Raw genomic sequence first — 23,628 nt, 5'->3', positions numbered from 1 at the left:
TAGAGTTTTATTAACTGCAGGCAGATATATTTTGAAATGGCTTCAAAACCAAATATTAACTTGAAGTTGTAAAAATTTTTCTTATTACTATTCAAAATACCAGCTTCAATTTTGTAAAAGGCTTTCTTATCCAGCTGCGTTACAAGATGGCGATTTTATAGCTTCTGCGTTTGATATATGACACACTCAATCAGTTCTATTCTCCTGAAGACTTCTCCTTATTAACTGTTAAAAGTCTATAAATAGTATCCCATTTAAAACCGAGGGGAGCAGAGACTTTGTTTGTTTGTGCGTTTTTTTATAATGGCTCCCAAATCGAAGCAGTCTAAGTGTTTCCTTAATAATACATCTCAAGAAATTGTTACAAAATCGCTGCCCTTGCCTCCCACGCCCTCTACTGGAGATCTCTTAACGCAAGAATTTCTTTTTGAAACCCTTAAAGTGTTCAGACAGGAAATTAAACAACTTTTATCGGACTTATATGATAAACTGGACGCCAAGATTGCTCAAACAAGGGAAGATACGATCAGAGTTATGACTGTTATGACAGGCTATGTTTCTGAAATGGAGGACAAATTGGAACTTTTGGAAAAAACTAATTCTAATTTGACATCTAAAATTCAAACGTTACAAGAGGAAGTTGAAAATGCTCAAAAACAACTCGTTATGATAAATTACAATAAGACTGCGTTTGCAATAAGAGTCAGAGGATTGCGTGAAAAGGAACAGGAGAATTTGAAACAGACCTTTTTTGAAGCTTTCAGACATTTGGTGGGAAGTCCGGGATTTAACTTTGATTGGCAGATTCAAAAAATTTATCGCCAGAACTCGTGTGTAGCAAAACAACGACAGCTTCCGAGGGACATAATTATATATTTCACCACAAGAGAATCCAGAAATGCGATAATACAGAAGTTCTACAATAATAGGCTGCGAATCGATGGACAGGACTTGATTGTTTTTAAAGAAATACCATCTCAAATATTAAGAGCAAGGAGAGACTACACTTTCTTAACTGAAAAACTCAGAGATTCTCAGATACAATATAAATGGGAAGTGCCATCTGGTATCACAGTCACATTTGAGAACCAAAAATATCGTCTCAATTCTGTTTGCGAAGCCCGAGATTTTTACTACAAAACTCTGAAGGCGGGACTTCCTGATTCACCCGGACTTGGAGAAAGACAAGGAGAAGGAGAAGATAAGCAGCGGGACACGTGGCTACAAGGCGGAGGGTGTTGCTTTCCCTTTCTGGAAGGGCAGAAGAGTAAAGAATAAAGATCCAGCTATGCCTTTAAAATACTTCTTAAATTTTTAATTTGAATAAAATTTCAGGACTCCTGTCTGGTATAAAATGACAAAGCTGTATACCGATGAAGAGATATTGAGACTGAAAGAAGCGGTGCTGAATTTGGACATATATTGTATGGGACTTATATAAGACTTGTTTGAATCTTAATTTAAACTGCGCATGATCTATTCTTTGGGGCGAGGAGAGCGGAGATCATAGTTTTCTTGGATTGTGGTTTGGGATGAATGGAGTCGGGTGCGTGGGGTAGATGGAAGGGTAGTGAAAGTTCAATTAGATTATCTTGATCCAGAATGTAAGCTGATTTTTGTATAAATTGTTATTTGAATACAAGGTTAAGAAAGATTATCTGGAGAGTCTACATGAGGGTGGAGTAAATATGAGAGGAGCAATGGATGAGGATAAAATATATATGCGGACACGGGTAAAGGCAGGATGGGAGGTATAGAATTTATATGCGGAAGCAGGTAAAGACATTGTTTAAGATTTTAAAAATAATGAGAAGCTGAGTTTAATGTTAGAGAGTATATTGACTTCTCTTTCTTGGGGGGGGTTCCCCCCCTTTTTTCTCCTTTTTATTATTCTTTTCTTTTTTGTTCTTTATTTTTTATTATTTTTTATTATTTTGTAACTTCTAATCTATTTGGTTTCAATATACTCCAGACTTTGCTTGATAAAGAACAATGCCGGAAATGGGACCTGGGAAGTCGGAAGGGGGTCAGGGAGGGGGGTTCAGGGGGTGGGTGGGGGGGAGGGTGGAAGTATAGACTCAATTTTCAGAACAATGAATGCACTTGGATACTGTTGCTTTTTTTTCCTTTTTTTCTTTTCTTCTTTCTTTCCCTTTTATTTTTCTTTTGTTTTAGTACAAAACAAATAGACCAATGAATACTAGAAATACACCGAAGCGAGGTGTAGAGGGAAAGAAGAGGGGGGAATTAAGAGGGAGTGAGAAGGGAATGTAAGGAGGGTGAGATGGTGGGAAGGGGAGAAAGGAATGGCTGAGGGGAGGGGAAGTAGAAGAGGGGATTGTTGGAAGGGAGAAATGAAAGTTGGAGGGGTAGAAGGAAGGGTGTATGTAGGATAGAAGTGTTATGAGTTGTTTATTGCTTCTTCTTTTTTTAACTGCACAGTATTTAAGTGATTGTATAAAGGAAAATGAAAATGTAATAAAAGAATCTTTGATTAGCAAAAAAAAAAAAAGAATTTAAAATTAAAAAACAAGTTTACATCATATTCTTATGCATGCCAGTGCTGTGTGTGAGGTAATTTAAGGTGGTTCTGACAAGTGTTGTCGGCATCTTCATAACCGATCATATGGGCGGCAAGCCACTCCCATCCATTCACATGGGTGGCAAGTCACTCCCATAAAGGAAGCCACACCCACAGAGTAGGTTCGAACAATTTTTGAAACCCACCACTGGCCCCATCTGTTCCTCACTCAGCTCAGGCTGCCTCTCCACCTGGGGGAGGACAGAAGGCCCAATCTCTGCCTCTGTTTCTGATGCTGTTTCCTTATCAGAGCTTTCAAAAGGCTCAGAAGATAGTCCCGGCTCTCCCTCTTCCTCCTTGTCTGACTCTGCTGCTAGCTCTACTGGCAGCCGACAAGCCACAGCAATGGGAAGTTCTGAAACAATAATGCAAGTCTCATTATTGTTTCATCTCTCTAGGCAATCCTAAAGAGAAAAATAAGGTTTTAGACCAGCTTCTCCACCAGATTTCTTCTTCAATGTGTGAAAGACAGAGAGAGTGGGTGACAGAAATGCAGTACAAAAGAAAGATAGAGGAGCCAAAATTTGCCCTGCCTATATGAAATATAGTGCCAGCATTGCACCAAAGATGCAGTAATAAATGTCACAACCTGAGAAATCACTCAGAAATTAATAATGTTCATTCAAGTTGGTGTACCTAGAACGACTGTCTATGTGCTATAGCTTCCCAGATCTCATTTTGAGAAAGTTATGAAAAATAGGTTAGATTAAAATAAGAAAATGCTGATTAAGGTCTATGGAAGAGGAAATAACGAAGAAGCTTCTCCAATAAGATGGAGGTGATGGCTCATTGTAGACTCATAGTTCAGCCTTAATACGTTAAATATTGATCTCAGGTTCACAACTGAGCCTCTGGCCATGTGGGCCTGTTTTCCCAACGTCCATCTGGACTAATTAGAATCTAAACTTCATAAAGTCTGGAAACAGAGTTATGGGGAAATGTCTGGCAATTATTTGGCTTTGTGCTGAGAGCAACGGCATTGAAGTGCTGTGTTTGGGCCCATTAAGCAAACACACTCTCATTTCTGAAGCTCTAAATAAAGCAGGCAACAACAATATCCACATTCCCCTGGGAAATAAATAGGATGTTGTAAACCAGTAGCTCTGGAATTAACCCAGCTGGAATTAACAGAGGTCCCCGGCTTCAACTCTCTCTGGATTTATCAAAGGAAAAATGATAGAGGGTAAACACAGAGGATGGTAGATGAATATATAGATATTCCAGATAGAGGCAGAGGCCTTGTCTACTGTACATATGTTATAGCAGACTATTTTCAATTACTCCACAGGGTGGCTGATAGCCTGGAATACTATTAGAGTACCACAATTAACTATATAGCTTGGCTCATTTGCACTGTGCTAAAAAATTTGCAATGAGTGGCGGGGCAAACATTGTCTGATCCATATGATGGGTTGTATAACAACCTCCAGCATCTGGAGAGATGCAAGTTCATGCTCAAACTAATTGGATATGAGTATGTAGATTAAGATGGGAGCATGGTAGCAAGAGAAGGGATCAACAAGATAGCTAAATGCATGAAGAGTTGTTAGAAATCCTCCCTGGCTCCCAGAAGCCATCTCTGCTTTAATTATTCTTTCTCTCCAAAGGCTGCTGGATGATTCATGGATGCAGATTCACAGATTGGCAGCTACACAATTAAATAATACAGTAAGGTGGCAGGGAGGTATGCAATACCACCATGCCTGCTTTTTAAACCCCTCTTAGATTCACATTACCTAGTGCACACTGTCAACTTTTGAATAATCAAGAAATAAAAGACCTAGAAGTATGTTATGTACCTGTGTGAAACATTCCTCTGTGTATTGAAACTGCCTTTTTTGTTTCCTCTCAATTGTTAATACACCTGACAGACAGAACTGTTAAGTCATTCAGCTAAGAATATAGGAACATAGTCTCCCATCTCCAAGTCATATTAGATAGTGAAACAGACTCTCTCCCTCTTTCTCCCTCTCTCTCTCCTCCTCCCTCTCTCTTTCTTGCTTTCTCTTTCTCTCTCCCCCTCTCTCTCTCCTTCCCCCCTCTCTCTACACACACACATATAGATTATATATATATACTATATACATATATGCCTAAATGCTTATATGCATATATGCGCATGCGCGCACAAACACACACACACACACACACACACATGCCTAAGGCTTCCTGAAACTTTGCCTGTTGAATGAATTATAGAACAGGAAGCAGATGGACTGTGTATATGAAACAACCACTATCTGGCATGATGTGCTGCACAATTTGGCTGCAAAGATTAAATTGAGCTATTGAATGTTTAATACACTATGCATAACAAATACGGCCACCGCCACAAAACAGCATAAATTACAGAATTGGTATGCACGCTGCCTTTCCTTGGAATCAATACACTGCCACAGCTCATAAGAGTCTGTTGTTTAATGCACATAAAGTCGAGAAGAATTCTTCTATTAAAATGAGTTATCTGGGCTATTTACCAAAGGCAGGAATGTAGCCGTGGCGAAGACTACGTCGTGCTGTGGAATGCAGATGATCATACTTCTTGTCCTTGTCGGCCCTATTTCACTGCTCCTATCAGTTGCTGCTGCTGCAGGTCCCTTGGGTACATTAGCAGTCAGCCCAGGAAGTGTGTTTAAGTAATGGACATAATGTTCACATTTGCTAGACCAGCCTTCTCCCTAATCATGAATTATTCTTCCCCAAGGCTCAATTGGAACATTACTTTAGAAGCAGAAGATTTAATCCTTTTCAGCTGATTGGAGGGAATGATTACAGTATTATTTTCTTGTACAGGCTGTCTACAGTGAAGGTGCCTTTTTCTGTCCCCATCTTTAATAGGCAGCAATCTTTATTTCCCTGGAGGGAAATGGCAATGAATTCTAAATGGAATAAATCTTCAGGAATGCAAGGTTCTTGGGCTGTAGATCACTGCTGGTTAGTTAATTAGTTTAGCCCTCACTTGTTTCATCTCTAGAATAGAACCTCTTGCAGAAAGCAAGGAGAGAGGAGGAGCTGGGGAGAAAATAAATGATCACCTTGTAAAAATAGGCCAGGCTTTCATTTCCTTAATATGCTCTGGAAATTTGGGGTTTTATTTCAGACAATCAATACAATAGCCAGGCTGATTTGAACCACTCTGGCATTTCAGAATTATTCAATTTACCGAAAGGGGTTACATCTTTATCCGCTGGAAATAGTTAAGAGGGAGAAAGAAAGAAAAAGAGTGCAAAAGACATTTATAGATGAATGTGATTGGAGTTGACAGATGGAGATGTATTTACACAGCAGTTCTATATCCTCAGAGGCTTGGCAGGGTGGGACAACCATGTTCTTTCCAAGCAAACTCTTTTGAACACCTGAGCAGAGAAACACAGTTTGAGTTCTTAATTACATTGCTGCTCCTGAACAGAAGGAAGAAACAGTGCTGTTGATAGCAATATCCAAAAAAGGTGGGTATTTGTGATCTGAGATAAAGAGTACAACAGGGAAAATAATCCTGATTTTTAAGATGAAGGCACGGAAGGAAAAGAAAATCATTCTGCCAATAAAATCTCTCTTTCATACACAGATTCAATTACCAGATTCTCCTGGAATATGGCTTTCTGGGGGTTGTCTTTTTACAATTCTGAATCTAAATTAGAGATGAAGAAATTAATTGAACTGCCAATGTGTTTAGGAGTGACTTGCCCTATGCCCAGTTTAAACTAGGCTCTGCTTCTCTACTGGACCTGCCTGAGATTTATTCTGAATAAAATTTATTATGAGTAACGTCACTTTGGCCTTGATAGCAAATATATTACGCAGAAGAAAAACAAATGCCTTGTTTAGCATGAGTTGGAAAACAGGGGATGTTTTTGAGATCATAGTTGTAGGTAAGATATTTCACCAAAAAAACCACTCTGCCCACAAGTATGTGCTGTAGAATAGTAATTATTTATTTGGTTGACAGAGTGAACCATACCAAGGGGAGATTGCAGAGAAGATTTGCAGAGCATAACATACATTTGTTCTTTCGTTCTCATTTATCAGCATTAAAGTTCATGAGATGTACTTCAAGTGACTGCCTTAAATGTTCATTCCACTCCACAAAAGGATTGCACAGCTGGAGAAGGCCTAAGGGAATAAGGAAGCCACTAAAAGGATTGTTCATTTTTGCTTTAGAACAATGTTTTTCAAACTTGGCAACTTGGCCAAGTTTGAAAAACACTGATTTAGAAGGAATTCTGAGCTGTTGAACATTTTTTATTTAAAAATTAAAAACCAAGAAAACGAAAACAAGGGCTGAATTGTCAGGCCTCCCATTGGTTATCATTGCCAATTCATTTTTCTTTTTGGGATTTGTACTGAATTGGATAAAATTTAAAGTTCAGCATATTTTTTTGAGGATGCTTAATATGTTTCAGAAAAGTAAGTATAAGGGTAAGGGTTATAATTGTCATTCTGTTTTTTTTTTAAAAAAGTAGCAAAAAGTTATATTTTGACAAAATGAGACAATATTACAGTGATGGTTATCCACTCTGTGAAAAAAGATCTGTTGAAATTCAGACACATCAACCTATTTTAAAATTTGTTTAAAATATCTGATTTCCCCCCATAGTTGGTTACTCCCCCTGCTGTTTGACCAGTGATTTCTCCAGAGAATTCTGGGATTCTTGATAGAAAAATAGCCCGATTATAAAACGATAGATACAAGAGCTATGTATCTGTGGATGGATCCTTTTGATTGGAGGATCCAAATCAGAAGTTTGGATGGGTTGGTCACAAGGACCAAAGGTTTTGTATTCCAAGCTTTCAGACTCATGCTGGAGCCCATCTTCTCTCTAGCAAAGTGTGTGCTTTGGGCTGTTCTGTGTGTAGTATTTATATGGTACCTGAGATAAGATAAGATCTTTCATATCTTGCTGAAGTGGCTGTTGGATGTTACTATATTGTATGTAGTAAGCATTCCATCTCGTTTCTTGGACTGAAAGGATCTCAGTAGGTAGAACAATTGTCTATCAAACATCAACATTTCTTTCAGCTATACAATTTGATAGCACTGGAAATCATATATTTTATATATTTTACCTTATTTTGTTACAGATGACATCAACCTGGCAGAAATTGCTAGCACTTTGGAAGATAGACTCAAGATTCAGAAGGATCTTGAGAGACTTGAGCATTGGCTCCTAGTCAATAAAATGCAGTTCAGTGGTGAAAAAAGTAAGGTCCTGCACTTAGGCAGGAAAATCCAAATGCTTAGGTACAGAAGAGACAGTCCCTGGCTCAATAGTAGTAACTGTGGGAGGGACATAGATGTCCTAGTGGACCACCAATTAAATATGAGCCACCGGTGTGCTGTAGCTGCCAAATAAGTCAATGAAGTCCTAGGCTGCATCAACAAGGGGAAGCATCACGATCACAAGAAGTGATAATACTGCTTTTTACTACACTAGTGAGGCCATGCTTGGTATACTCTGTACATTTCTAACTACCACTATGTAAAAATAATGCTGAGGCCCTGGAAAGCATACAGAGAAAAACAGCAAAGATGATAACTATTCTGGAGGGTAAATCATTTGATGGAAACCAGGTATGTCTAGCCTATCAAAGAGAAGCATAACTGTCTTGAAAGTCTGTCACAGAGAAGAGGAGATTGACTTATTCTCCAAAGCACCATAGGGCAGGAGAAGAAGTAATGGGTGCAAGCTTGTTAAAGAGAGAGCCAACCTAGAAGTAAGGAGAAATTTTCTGACAGTGAGAACAATTAATCAGTGGAATAGCTTGCTTGCCAACATTGTGAGTGCTCCATCAAAAATAAGTTTTCAAAAACAGACTGGGCAACAATTTGACCAAGATGGTATAAGGCCTCCTGCCTTGAGCAGCGGAAGATCTCTAAGGACCTTTCCAGTCCTTTGATACTATGTTCTAATGTGGTGTTCTAAGAGTTTTGAGGATGGGTCTAAGCCAAAGGTCTACCTTTGCTATTCTAAAATGGGCATGACATAGAAGGCCTATCTTATTTACAGAAGCTACGGCAAATAAGTTTTAAACTTACAATTTCGGTTTAGAAAACCATGACTAGGATTAGTGAGGTATAAACTAGATTGGCTAAAGGGAAGGGAAGAGGGAAATTACTTAAGAAAAGGTCAGACAGTTAGTAAAAGATAGCTGAATTAGAATAGAAAGAACTGAGAATTAGAAGAATTCAAAGAATTAGAAAGAACTGAAAGTTGGTAATTGGGTTTTGTGGCAAAAGGAACAGATTTGCCACCATGAACTACCCTTCTATCTGAGGAAAAAGTTCTAGTAGCCAAAATGGTAGAAAAGTGCTATGAAACTATGATGATACTTCAGGAAGTCAGCCCATCTAACAGATCAAGATTTTAAGACCAGCCTTGAACATGATATTCTCATGATACAATGCCTTGCTCCAATTTTATTCTTTATACGTATACAAAGAATATATATATTCTTGGCTTCTAGGTGCTCACTAAGAAAGGATTTTTTGAAATGACCATCAGATCATTAATATTTCTTATACAATAATTAGCACACTGTGATGCTAAGGAGTTCTAATCCCCCTCCCCACCTGAAAAAAACTCTGTTCCAACTGCCAGTTGCCTCACATTCCGTGACCTCAGTTCAAACTGGCAGACATTCCACTCCTTCACTCAAGAGTAGCCTGAGGTTCCTTACAGTACTAAACATCGGTACCTTACCAAAATGTCTACGCCTTCCACCTATGGATATTCCCTTATGTGTTTCAATCACCGACCACTGAGCCAATGGATTGAACCGGAGTGAACCAGATATCTCCTGCATTGCCCGATCACATAGTTTCATCATGAAGTACAGGTATCCAACTAGTATATAGATATATGGATAAGACTAAGAACAGAGCGGTATGGCTACAAGTAAAATTAAAAGGGGAGAAAATCTGTTATGTTGTCAAGGCAATCCAAGTAAACTCCCAAGTCTGATTGCCTCTGAAACAACATGTAGGAAACTAGGAATAAATGTAAAGTTTGTAATGCACTTAGGGAAGAACACTGCTAGATTTTCTTAAAGGATGCTAGGTATGTTCCAGAAGTTAATAACAAGGCAGCTGCTACAAAGGATGTGTTAGGTTTCTTTTCCCATTTCCAATATATTCCCCCAATATATTCCCTTAGAGCCATTTCACTCTTTTCAAACATGAGCCTCAAAATCCCCCAAAGGGATTTCTCTTGCTAGCTGTAGAGAAATGTCTTTAAATCTCTATACACAAATAAAGGTTACTGAATGGAAGAACAGCTGAAACCAAAGCAAAAGGGATAATGTTGAGAATGAAATATAGGTGACTTCAAAGGGATGAAGAAAGATTCCACTATCATTGTTCTGTACTCCTGTCAGTCCAATCCTAGCCGAAAGCAGTATCATTTTATTAGCCATTGTTCTAACATCAGATAGATTCTAAAGCATGATACATCCTTGTTTATTTTTATATTTCCCTATATAAAGAAAAACAGAAGATGAGTTCCTGTTGGATCAGACCAAAGATCCTTGTAGTCTATTATTCGCTTGTCTTTCAAATGCCTTTAGGAAAGCAGGACTTGAGGATAATATCTACTCGTCTTTTTGAATGCCATTTTTTAAAGAAGTTCTGTCTATGATACAGGTTAAAACATGAAGTTTTTCAATATTTTGCCCTTCGTTAATTTGTACAATTCCTTGTGAAACAATTCTGACCGGTGACTATCAAAATTAACCTTGTGAAATTATCTCACCAGTCTACCTGGGATACTGGCCATCTACTGTCAGGACATACTGAACAAATATGCCACATAATTTTTTCTCAGCATACTTGTTACGCAGTAACAGTAGTGTGTGCTTTTTTTCTAGTGCTTGATCAAATACACTTAGTCATATTCATACAAATTTAATTACTGTAGATAAAGTTCAAAATAGAAATCAAGAGTTTATTTTTATGTTATTTTTTTATATTGCACACATTTTCACCAACCCAAATTGCATATGTTTATATGTATACTTACAACCTGTCAACTGGCAAATAGATCTGTGTAGCCAACCAATCAGATGCATATTTCTTGCTAAAATTAGGGACTTTTTTATATAAAGCATAAGCTTTTACGAAAGGAAGTGCTCCTACTTTCTAGTAAAGTGTGCTAGTCACAGAAGATGCAAGCAGATTGTTTCTGATTTGGAGCTATTATAAACTTTTCCTACTCACTTCCTACAATGTATTCCTGCTTATGTAGTCTTTTTGTCTGGATAGAAGAAGATTCCCAATACCAGTCCAATTCAACATTATTTTTGGAATTATTTTAGCAGTGTTCTATGGTGCTAAGCCAAATGATATTACTCTTGAGCAATCATGCATGGGATTAGTCTGTGCATGAGTATGCCTGACAATTTTATTGAACTATGGAGAAAAGGAACTTTAGTCATTGAACAAGTAATGCTAGAAAGAGACCAGAAAACAGATCTGCAAAGCTGGGATGTAACAAAACCGTTACATAGATCCAAGATGTGATGATGTAGGAATACACAATCTCAGGAGACTATGTCCATGAAGACATTTTTATATCTTGAAATCATGTCTTTATTCATTTGATTTATATTTATCTATCATTTGGGAGGGGAGGAGGAGAAGTTAATGTATGTATTGTTATCTCCTCTCTTTTTCCAGCAACAATAATCCTGTGAGGTTAGTTGGGCTGAGACACAATGACTGGCTCAGTCACCCAATGACCTTCCATGGTTGAGGATGAACAACACTTTTGACCTTCCTGTTACCAATTCCTTAATCCCTTATGTGGATTAATCTCTGATGGCCATGAGAGACATATGACAGATATCTTTAAAATATTGGAGGGAATGTTCACAGTGGAGGAAAAGGATTTGAATTAAAGATTTCAAGTGCAGAAGAATAGGAATTTTGACTAAACCAAGATTATGAAGAGCTTTATGGTATGAATTGCTTGATTGTGACACAGAAATAGTCTGTGCAGAAAACCTCATTCTATTTGATAAAAATTGTCAGAAATTCTTGATAACTGCAGTATGGGGCCCTTGTCCTTATATTATAATATAACCAAAAGTTATGGTTTTCATTCTGTCCTCTTTCGTGAAGTCTATGGTTTCAATTAAATCTCAAGGGAGATATTATTTTTGCTGTTGTTGGCAATAGTGAAGCAGTTGTAGGCACTGCTGAACAGGTTTCCTACCTTTAATCATGAAGAGCATGTCCATGGACATTTGAAGAGGTAAAAAAATAGGTTTCAATCCCTGCTAAGTCATTTTACATGTCATAGGAAATTTCATAACTAAGAAAAGCCATAAAGTTGATGTAGCACACCAAAATTTAAATGGGCATAATTAGATGTACATCCATCTCTTTCTCAGCAGTTGTACAGAGTAAGAGAGATGCACATTGGAGGCAGTTGGCAGAAAGATGTAAAGGCAGAAATGAACTAGATTTTTAAAAGCTCATTTGTGCATCTTTAATGTCACAACTGTGGAATGCATTCCTTCTCCTCTGGCCCTTCCCCTCATCTATATATGTCAGAATTATGATGTTCAAGAATCTAATTAGAATTTCAGATGAAAGAACAAGGAAAAAGAAAGGACAAAAGGGAAGCTATACAATGCATTATAGCCAAGGTGTTTAGGAAAAGTGAAAAGCTGTAAATTAAAACACTTTCACCAGTGTCTAAATAGACACTGTGAATTGTGTTAATGCAGTTAACGTATACATTTTTAATTATGAGTCTAGAAAGCACAGTTCTAAGTAACCCTGGGAAGATGTAGTCAGAATTCATTATCAATAAAGTTTCTACCAATCTGGTCTATATTTTGAAGGAAACATTGTGCCAGTGAAAGCTTAGTATCAACTGATAGGTTCTTTTCAAAAATAGGTAGTAAATTTGAGATCACTGTTTTTATTTAGGACCATGGCACAGGAAAAAAAAAAGTCTCCTATTAATTTCTTCATCATCCCAGTGTTGCCGTCCATTTGCTATTTCACTAAAGTCACAACACTATAATCACAGCTTCCTTTTTCTCAATTAAAACTGGAAATAAACTCCAATGGACCCTGAGATTTTCCTTTAACTAAGCACATTTATGATTGCACAATAAAGCCACACTTGAATAAACATTCATACAGCTGGAATACATGAAATTTCCTTGGTTGATGGAATAGAAAGAGGATGTGCCCCCAAATATAAGATAAGAAACATAAATTATTTTGTTGATGAGGCTCTGCAGAAACTTGATATAGAGTGTTAGTTGGTCTGAAAGCACTTTAACTGAATCTCTAAAGCAAACAATTTTTAAGTATAATCGGAAGGTTAAAACATATAATGTGAAATTAATTTTGCATTTACATTTACATAAATGTGTTAAAATAATATATTTAAAATATATAAATATGAACTATTATATAATATAAATATGTTTATTTAAATTTATTAAAATTTACAAAGGGGAAAAAACCTATTACAAAGAAAAAAAATAAAGAAAAGAAAAAAATCAGAAAAGATTATATATGGTGGAATGCAGTGGCTCAGTGGCTAAGATGCTGACCTTGTTGATCAGAAAGATTAGCAGTTCAGCTATTTGAATCCCTAGCGCCACATAATGGAGTGAGCTCCTGTTACTTGTCCCAGCTTCTGCCAACCTAGCAGTTCGAAAGCACGTAAAAAATGCAAGTAGAAAAATAGGGACCACCTTTGGTGGGAAGGTAACAGTGTTCTATGCACCTTCGATGTTTAGTCATGCCGGCCACATGACCACAGAGACGTCTTCAGACAACACTGGCTCTTTGGCTTTGAAACAGAGATGAGCACCGCCCCCTAGAGTCAGGAACAACTAGCACATATGTGCAAGGGGAACCTTTCTCATCCCTTATCAATAGCCAAATTATAAAAAACACTTTGTTCAGTTCTGATCAGCAAAACTCTATTAAGAGTTAACCTAAATATAAACAGATATTGAATTTTATTTTAAAAAATCAATTTTATAATCCAAACTTGTCCTTTTCTCTAAGAGATAGAGTAGAAGAAATCTCTCTTCACATATAAAGAAATATTTAAACCCTTGTCATATAATCCTGATCCAAAAGAATTTCTGTTTACAGCCACCAGAAATCATAACATATATATTTTAATTCTTAACAAACTTTATAAATCTTTTTTTTTAAAAAAAAAAAAAAAAGCTTGATTCCTAGTCCCATCAAATAGTATCCCACAAGTTGATTTCTTATCAGTTTTCTTTGTCTCCTTCCTGGAAAAGCTTGAGCAGTTTCTCTCTGTCTCTTCTCAGAGAGTTTCTTTGAGAAGATTGGAAGAATGTAGCTTCAGTCAATCCACTAGAGGCAAATTATGAGAAGGGACTAATCCTTCAACTCAAATAAAGCTTTGGCCATATTTAACTTGTAAATCCATGTGACAGGATTCACCTGATAAAAATATTCCTATGCTTATACCCTTATAGGATAGAATTATGGAATCTCAACTTTTCTCCTCTAGACGCCCTCTGAGCTTACATCTTATCATTGTATTCCACTTTTGGACTACTGAGGTGATGCTTTCTAATGCCATCACCTATGTTCCAGGGCATGGATGGGTTCTGGCAGCCACTACTGCCAGTTTGCTCATGGGCCTGCAGCGCGTGCACACTTGATGTATGTTATGCATGCATGCACAGTACAATAAAAATTGTTCTGTGCATGCACAAAAAACCAAAATCAAGATGGTGGTGCCATAGGTGCCACCTGAAGAACCGGTTTGGGGTTGTGGAACGCCTCGGTTACTGTCGGTTCCAGTGATCCAGGCCACCAAACCACTACCAGTTTGGCCGAACCAATCTGAACCAGTAGGAACCCACCACTGGTCCAGGGGGTGCTTTGGATGGTTCTATTATATGAGAGAGTCAGGACTTTCATGACCCATTTTATTTTTCTGGTTATTAATATGTCAAAATGAAAAAAAATAAAATAATTTATATAAGAGAATTATCAGGATGTATATGTAGAGCTGTGGGAAATAAAAAAGTCCAGTCTCACACGAGACAAAAAGGTCTAGTCTCTCAAGAGATAAACAAAATGAAATTTCATTATATAAAAAAAGAAAAATGTATGAAAGTCCTTTTTTCTTAATGAAAATGCTTTGCATTGAAACGCAAATATTCAGTTTTGGGAAAAAAAGGATAAATTAAATAACTTTTCAGCTCATAGGCAGAAAAAAACCTGATAATTTAGATAAAAGAAAATAAGAAAAAAAACAAGAAAATACTATGCTCTATAAAGACCACAAGATGGTGATGGTCAGCTGGAAATTGATATTCTCTGATAAAGTTTCAGAAGTGATCTTGAGGGGAGAAAAGTTCAAATATTGCTAAAGATTGCAAAATATTTCTAAGAAAAATGCTACATTAATAAACACACCTGAGACTGGTCAAACGAAATAATGGTTATTCCCAATTTTATCTTGATTAGAATGTGGCCATTTATACCATAATATTTCAGTTTTGATTTTGTGGTAATCTTCAATTGTCTGTCTTTTAATCTACTATCCCCTGATATTGCCACATCAATTATCCACATTTTCTTCTGTTCAATCACAATTAAATCTGATGTGCTTTGACTCAAGATTTTATCAGTTTATATTTGGAAATTGTACAATATTGTAACCTGCTTCTTTTCAACTACTTTTTTCAACTATATGTTCCCACCAATTTTTTGTTATTGGCACATGGCAATTTTTACAGATGTTCCAGTGAATCATTTTGATGACTGTGTTATGTTATTCCTTATAATCAGTTTGTTCAATTCTCTTGCATGAGCTGACTATGTGACCCATTATTTCTTCTTCATCTTTGCCTAATCTGCATTTTGAATCAGTTTCAGTTCTGGCCTTGACTGCAATAGTTCAAGTAGCTTGTTCCTGAGCAGCCAAAAGCAAGCCTTCAGTTTCTTTGTTTAATGTTTCAGTGTAAGTTATTGCCAGGTTTTATCTTTATCCGTCCCCTGTTGATCTTCTGAAGAAAGATTGTCTTTTGTAGATCATGTAATGATCTTGCCAGTCTTGCAGGTTCACATTTTTATTATGTTATTTTCATATTTCAAAACAATATGTTTTGTTTCTTGTATATTCAGTAAGTTCCAATTTTTAACTTGAATCAATGCTTGTTCTTGGCTATCTTTCACATAATCAACCAATGCATCATTTTCTTCTTCGACAGTTTGTTTAACTTGAAGTAATAGCAGTAGACTTAGCAGTAGACTTATATACCGCTTCATAGGGCTTTCAGCCCTCTCTAAGCGGTTTACAGAGAGTCAGCATATTGCCCCCAACAATCTGGGTCCTCATTTTACCCACCTCGGAAGGATGGAAGGCTGAGTCAACCCTGAGCCGGTGAGATTTGAACCGCTGAACTGCTGATCTAGCAGTAGCCTGCAGTGCTGCATTTAACCACTGCGCCACCTCGGCTCTGTTTCCCTGAAAAAAAGACAGGGTCTTATTTTCTTTTGATCCTTAAAATAAATGCTTGGCATTATTTGGGGGCAGGTCTTATTATATTTGAGGTGCAGGAGGTGGAGAGCGTGGTCACCTCATGGCTGCTGCTGTGTTGCAATATTTTCAGGGAGGGTTTATTTTTGTGAGAGGGCTTATTTTAGCACATGCGCTCAAAAGCCCAATTGGGCTTATTATCTGGGGAGATCTTATTTTTGGGGAAACAGGGTAAATCTCTGCCTCCATTTTTATACGACAATTTATAACCTATCAATATCACTATGGGGATGTAATGTTTAATGAATAGTCATCAGTTTTCTTGGTTTTCAATCCAAACTTTCCAGTTCATTTTGACTCCAGATAATAATTCTAATGGTGTCTTGGAATAGACAAATGTTATTGTTTGATGGTGTTAAAGGTATAGTTGCAGGATATAACATGCTCCGAGTAAGGATCCCTTTGCAATTGACCGATGGTGATTTTGTCAATGTTTCATATGTTTGAGTCAGCTAAATAACATTTCTTCCAACATATGTGCAACTGCTGGTCCTGGTTACGCAGTCAATAGTTCAGAGTCCTGTAACCCATCTGTCACCAGATATCCAAGATGACCCGGGTGATGACTGATCCAGTAGGAATGTCTATAAATCACCATATTATTTAGAATATAATAGAATAAGCTGGAAAGGAACTTGGAGGTCTTCTAGTCCACCCCCTGCTCAAGCAGGAGAACCTATACCAATTTAACAATAGCAATAGCAATAGTACTTAGACTTATATACCGCTTCATAGGGCTTTCAGCCCTCTCTAAGCGGTTTACAGAGTCAGCATATTGCCCCCACAGTCTGGGTCCTCATTTCACCCACCTCGGAAGGATGGAAGGCTGAGTCAACCTTGAGCTGGTGAAATTTGAACCACCGAACTGCAGATAGCAGTCAGCTGAAGTGGCCTACAGTACTGTACTCTAAACACTGCACCACCTCGGCTCTATCGCCACCATCAGTCAATTTAGATAAGTGATTTAGACTCTTCTTAAAAACATCCAGTAATGGAGTGCTCATGATTTCTGGAGGCAAGCTGTTCCACTGGTTAATTGTCCTCACTGTTAGGAAGTTTCTCCTTAATTCCAGGTTGCTTCTTTGTGTAATTAGTTTCCAACCTTTGTTTCTTGTCCTGCCCTCTGGTGCTTATAGTTTGACCCTCTCTTTTTTGTGGCAGCCCCTCGAATACTGGAATACTGCTATCATGTCATCCCTAATTCTTCTTTTCTTTAGACTAGCCAACCCAAAATCCAGGTCTTTGATCATCTTAGTTGCTCTTTTCTGGCCTTTTTTCCAAAGTCTCAACATCTTTTTGTAGTATGGTGACCAAAATTGATTGCAGTATTGCAGGTGTAGTCTTACTAGGGTTTTATAAAGTGATACTAATACTTCACGTAATCTTGATTCTATGCCTTTGTTTATACAATCCAGGATTGCATTAGCTTTTTTGGTGACTGCTGCAAACGGCTGGCTCCTATTCACTAGGAGTCCAAGGTCCTTCTCACAGTTATTGTTTTTGAGCCAAGTGTCACTTAATCTGTACTTATACCTTTGATTTCTTTTCCTGCCTAAATGTAAAACTTTGCTTTGTCCACATTGAAATTCATTTTGTTGGATAGGGCCCATTATTCAAGTTTGTCAAGATCTTTTTGAATCCTGAGCTCGTCACCAGGGATGTTGGCGATTCCTGCCAGTTTAGTCATCATTGATGAGTTGCCCTTCTATTCCCTCATCTAAGCCATTTATGAAGATATTGAAGATTAATGTAATTTATATAATTTAGTAATTTATGTGAGAGATACTCTTCATCAGCCTTCTGTGATGAGGCCTATGCAGTATGGTTGAACCTCTTATATAGCTTTCATCCTCCTTGGCATAAGCAAGCCCCACAATCATGTCAAGGTAGTGTCTTCCTGGGGGATTGTTATGATTTTGTAGTTTATTCACATGCTTCTCTGATTGTCTGAATAGACATCTTGTTTTCAAGCTGATTTTAACAATATCTAAATTTCCTTTTCTTAAAGATCTGTGACAATGTTAGCAGCCCTGTGGCTGAATTACTCTAGTACTGCTTTGAGACTGTGTACAAGTAAAAAATGATAGTGAATGCTAAGCTGTTGCATTCTTAAATGTGCTAAGTAGAAAAACAAGCCATGAGCTGTTTCTCAGGAAGTTAAACATAGCAAGCGAAATTATTCTGTTTTGTTTTGGGTACTTAGCACAAATCCCTTAATAATGTGTTTGAGTGCTAAAATCATTAATACATGTGCAATTCCCCAAGATGGGCTTGATTAAGTCATATGTGTATCTTCTAATTAAAAAAAAATGACATTAGGCAAATGAGTGGCATTTCTAAGAAGAAAATTCAAGGATGACTTTCCTCCTCTCATCACAGTTTAGTCGTTTACAAAGCTTCCCTTTTCATCACAAAACATATTGGTGAATATAACCGCCAAAGGGCAGATATAGCATTTCTGCAAAGCCTCACATTCTGTGCCTCCTTAAAAACATTTCAGTATTCATTTGCTAATTTGCAGCTTCATTGCTAATCAGGTGGTTGGTTGCCTGACTAATCCAGACAGTTAGGATGTGAAGGGCAGCTGGTGCTCTTATGTAAGTACACAGACACTGGGAAATGGGGCTAATATAAATCAACTTCTAGAGAGCTCAAAACAAAGTCTTAGAATGAGCGTCTTTTTTCTCCCAGCTTTCTTTCTCTGCCTTTGTTAAGATAATACGGTATAATTTGGGAGTCAAATCCAAACTGTTTACTTTATGATCCTGGAGAACGCATTTGTTTTCATTAAGAGCAGCTTTGGACACAACACAGATGCCATCAAACAGAACAGGAAGTACAGTACATCACACTTCCTGTCTCCATTGCTTTTCGCTCTAATCCCAAACATAACATTTGGAATTTTTACATTAAGGGAAATCTAAGGATTATAGATACCAGCCACAGGGACAACTTGTGGGTTTCTTCTTCCAAGCAGTTGATTTGAAATAATAAGATAAAGTCATAAGATGATAGTGTGAGGCACTTAACTTGAATACTCTGCATTGTCCACACAATTACTGCATCAGGAGAAGCTATCTGAATCGATTGCCAGACACCCAACAGATCGTGATGAAATAACCCTCCTTGCAATATTAATTACGAACTAGGTTTTGGCTGTAGATGAAGAAGAAAGCAAAACAGCCTTGTGCTCCAGGTCATGGATGGCATAATTCAATGCAGGGCCAATTGAGATTTCCAAAGAGGAATTTAATGAAGGAAAGGACAGGCCATTCCTCAGGCAAACAATCTGGTATTTATTTGAAAGTGACAAAACGGCACAGCTGGAAATGTGAACGAGAGGATAGTGCAAGGTAACAAAGAGATGAGATCGCTAGGGCTCTCTGCCTTAGAAGAGTGAGGAAAATCCTCAGGGACAACTCACAGCCTGGTCGGCACTTCTTTATCCTTCTATCATCAGGAAGAAGATATAGAAGTATAGCCAGCCACACAAACAGGCTGAAGAACAGTTTTTATCCATAGCCAGTTGGACTCCTGAATGTGAAATAACATCATAACTGCGTAGTACAGTGGACTTGCATACCTGGCACAATGTGTAACATGTAACATGTCCACACTGGGACTGGGTGTTTGTTAGCATGATGTATTGGGCTAGGGATTTTCTGTGTTCACTGTGAGTTGCATTGTGTTGCAGGGTGTGTGTGCACTGAGGCAGCTCAGCCAATCTCATTGTACATATGTTGTGTACAATGAGATTGTACACAACATATGTACAATTATTATTATCTTAATTATTATTAAGAGATGGTCACTCAGTGGCCAGCAAAAGGGTTAAGAAATTGGGGACCAAACAGTCACAATTAGGTATTAAGATTTGGGGAGGATGTTAAAAGGAGGGACAGAATAAACTTTTATCCATTTAAGAAGTAACCTCCATTCAAAGGTATGCAATAAGAATGCTTAAGTAAATCAACATCTAGAGCAAGAGTGTCAAAGTCACATCTTCACAGTGGTGTCACATGACATATTTGAACTTTTTTGCACTTTGGTAAACTGGGCGTGGGTGTGGCCAGCGCATGATGCCTCTGGCCTGTGGGCCGGGAGTTGAATAGCCCTGTTCTAGATCAACAGTCAGGTGCAAATTAAGCAAATTGATTTCCTAGGTAGAAATTATTTTCAATATATTGCTAGTAACATCTATTATTATCACTACTATCACTCAGAATAAATGAGGCAGAATCAATCACAGGATATTTTAAAAAAATAAGACTAATGCCTGCCCTCCAAACTGCTAAGCAGATGAAGCAGGAGCCCATTTTTTTCTGCTGAAAGATACACTTGAGTTTAATTGGCATGGTTAACAAGCAGTTGGAGTCAAAACTAGAAATTATTAACATCTGCTTTACACTGTTTGGCTGAGCTAGAGTTTGGCTTGTTTGTGAAGTTTGTTGAAAGTGGAGAAGATATAGAGGGAGCAGTCTGCATTCCTGGATCTGAACTCTGGCTCGCTTCTTTACAAGAGGTGAGGGTTTGACTCAACTCCCCTTGGGATTCCAGGCTTGTCTGAAGGTGATTATGATGCTGATCTCCCCATTCCACCCTAACCCCCCCCCCCACCCTCACCCGCTTCGCTCCCAGATCATTGCAAGCAGGCAAGCAGCTTCCTGTAAGCATGAAAGATCATTACCTCAGTAGCTTGGCTCAAGGCACCCAATCTTTCGTGACTTCAAAGAGATTGAGATAATATTTACTTCATAATGCCTCACAGATAATCAGGGTGATTAGCGAGGGTGGGAATGCTAACTATCATCCCTGTGGCAAGAGATAAGGGGCCTGGTTTTGGGTTTCTTTGAACTAATGTTCTATCTTTGCTTAGAGATCATTCTTGTTATCCAGCCAACTCATTTGTTGGGAACAGTTTCTTCCTTAATTGTTGGATCACTATCTAGTGAACCTGAAAAGCAAGAAGTGTCAAGCCAGGGAAGAAAGCCACACTTTTCAAGCTGCTTAACTTGAAGTAGTCTCACTGAAGTGGTTTGAGGTTGCTGCACAACCCAACATTAAAACGGAGGGAGGGATGCGGCCAAATGAAGTTCTCATCATGAAAAGTATAGATGGGAAAGGAAAGGGCTCAAACCAGACCACCTTCTCTCTTTCTCTCTATTTATAGCACAGATCTTGACTAATGCAAAATCAAAGAAGAGCAACTATTTGTAAATAGATCTTCATATAAATTGCAGCAGGAATGTTTTCTAAATATGTTATTAAATACTGGCTGCTGCCTATGAAATCCAGAAGAAAAAGAACCAAAAAGTAGCTTTGAAAGCAAACCAAACAACTGATTAGAGAAAGGAAAGAATATAATATTATGACAAAAAAATTAATCTTAATCTCTGGCTGAGGCCAACGCTGAAAGGAGAGAGAAAATTCCAGGCATTAATTGCAATGAACTTTGTATAGATATAATGTAACCCAAATTCTTATCTCAGGGTTAAGGTAATACAAAAAATCCCACCAGATGGGGAATGAATTTAAAAAGATAATTAAAGAACTGAATTCACATCTTGAAAAATTCAGTATGAGCTCCTCATACCATAAAATGCTGATAGTAGCGAAGCTTCCTTTTTGTTATTGTCCTAGTTGCTTGTTTCTAGAATCGTAGATACACTTTATACCATCTCAGACAAACAGCTTTCTAATCTTTGTTTGAAAACCTCCAGGGATAGAACACCCATAACTCCAAGAAAGTCTACAGTAGTAACTCTTGGTCAAAAAATTCTTCATTATTTTGAGTTGGGATCTCCTTCTGTAAATTGTCCAGCTATTTATTCTAATCCTCCTCATGAGACAAGAATACATCCATACCTTCTTCCCTATGATACCTTTCAAGAATTACAAGGCTGCTATCTCTTCCTCCCTTATGCTTCTCTTCCTTAGGGTGAATATGCCCTGTTCTTTCTATCATTCAGCATTGAATTTAGCATCCAAATCCCTTACCCTCTTTGCCTCTCTTCTCAGCCTCCTTCTTATGTGCAGAATTGAATGCAGTCTGACCAGTAAAAACATAGAGCAAAACTATCACTTCCCATGCTGTTGATACTATACCTTTGTTGTTGCTGCCCAAAGCTGCATTCACACCTTTCGCAGTGCCAGCACACTGCTGGCTCAAGTTCAATTTGTGGTTTACCAAACACTCAGATCTTCCTCAGAAGTATTATTGTCAAGCCAGTTACCACTTATTTTGTACTTGAGTATCAGTTGTTTTTTTCTAAGTGTAGTACCTTATATATCTCACCACTGAACTACTTGTAGGATCCAATCCTTTTGAACCTTGAAGCTGCAATTTCTCTACTCAGCAAATTTGATGAGGAGCCCTTATGTCTTGTCATCTACCTCATTTATGAACATGTTGAAGGGCACTGAGTCTACGGCGGAACCACTGCATAGCACCCTTCATGTAAACATAAACTCATTATGTGAATGAATTTGATATAATGGATATGGTTGCTCAACCAATTTTGAATTGAGAGAGAGAGAGAGAGATTGAGATGCTTTATTTGTATGCCGCTCTTTTCCCTGGGGGGACTCAGGGTGGCTCACAACTCAAGGGGAGGGAGGACAAACAAGTCACAAACATGAAAAACAATACATCATTAAAAACACAACAGTCATACAATTCGAGTGGGGTTAAAATCTTTAGCCCCAGGCCTGTCGGGACAGCCAGGACTTAAGGGCTACGCGGAAGGCCTGGAGGGTGGTGAGGGTACGAATCTCCACGGGGAGTTCGTTCCAGAGGGTCGGAGCAGCCACCGAGAAGGCTCTCCTCCGAGTAGTTGCCAGCCGACATTGGCTGGCTGATGGAATTCGGAGGAGGCCTAATCTATGGGATCGTATCGGCCTAGTGGAGGTAATTGGCAGTAGGCGGTCTCTCAAGTACCCAGATCCAATACCATGCACGGCTTTGTAGGTGACAAGTAGCACCTTGAAGCGCACCCGGAGATCGACAGGCAGCCAGTGCAGCTCACGGAGGATAGGTGTTACGTGGGTGAAACGAGGTGCACCCACGATCGCTCGTGCGGCCGCATTCTGGACCAGCTGAAGTCACCGAATACTCTTCAAGGGCAGCCCCATGTAGAGCATATTGCAGTATTCCAGCCTAGAGGTCACAAGGGCACGAGTGACTGTTGTGAGAGCCTCCCGGTTCAGGTAGGGCCGCAACTGGTGCACCAGGCGAACCTGGGCAAATGCCCCCCTGGTCACAGCCAACAAATGGTGTTCAAAAGTCAGCTGTGGGTCCAGGAGGACTCCCAAGTTGCGGGCCCTTTCTGAGGGGCGTAGTATTTGACCCCCCAGCCTGAGAGATGGAACACTTGACCAATTAGTGGGAGGGAAGCACAGCAGCCACTCGGTTTTATCTGGATTGAGTACAAGCTTGTTAACCCCCATCTAGTCTCTGACGGCTTCAAGGCCCTGGCTCATCACATCCATTGC

The sequence above is a fragment of the Thamnophis sirtalis genome, unplaced genomic scaffold, assembly GCF_051295495.1.
Source record: "Thamnophis sirtalis isolate CommonGarterSnake01/CBP01778 unplaced genomic scaffold, rThaSir2_p1.2 scaffold_5, whole genome shotgun sequence".
Lineage (NCBI taxonomy): Eukaryota > Metazoa > Chordata > Lepidosauria > Squamata > Natricidae > Thamnophis > Thamnophis sirtalis.
The sequence above is the reverse complement of the archived record's forward strand: the minus strand, read 5'-3'. Positions refer to the sequence as shown.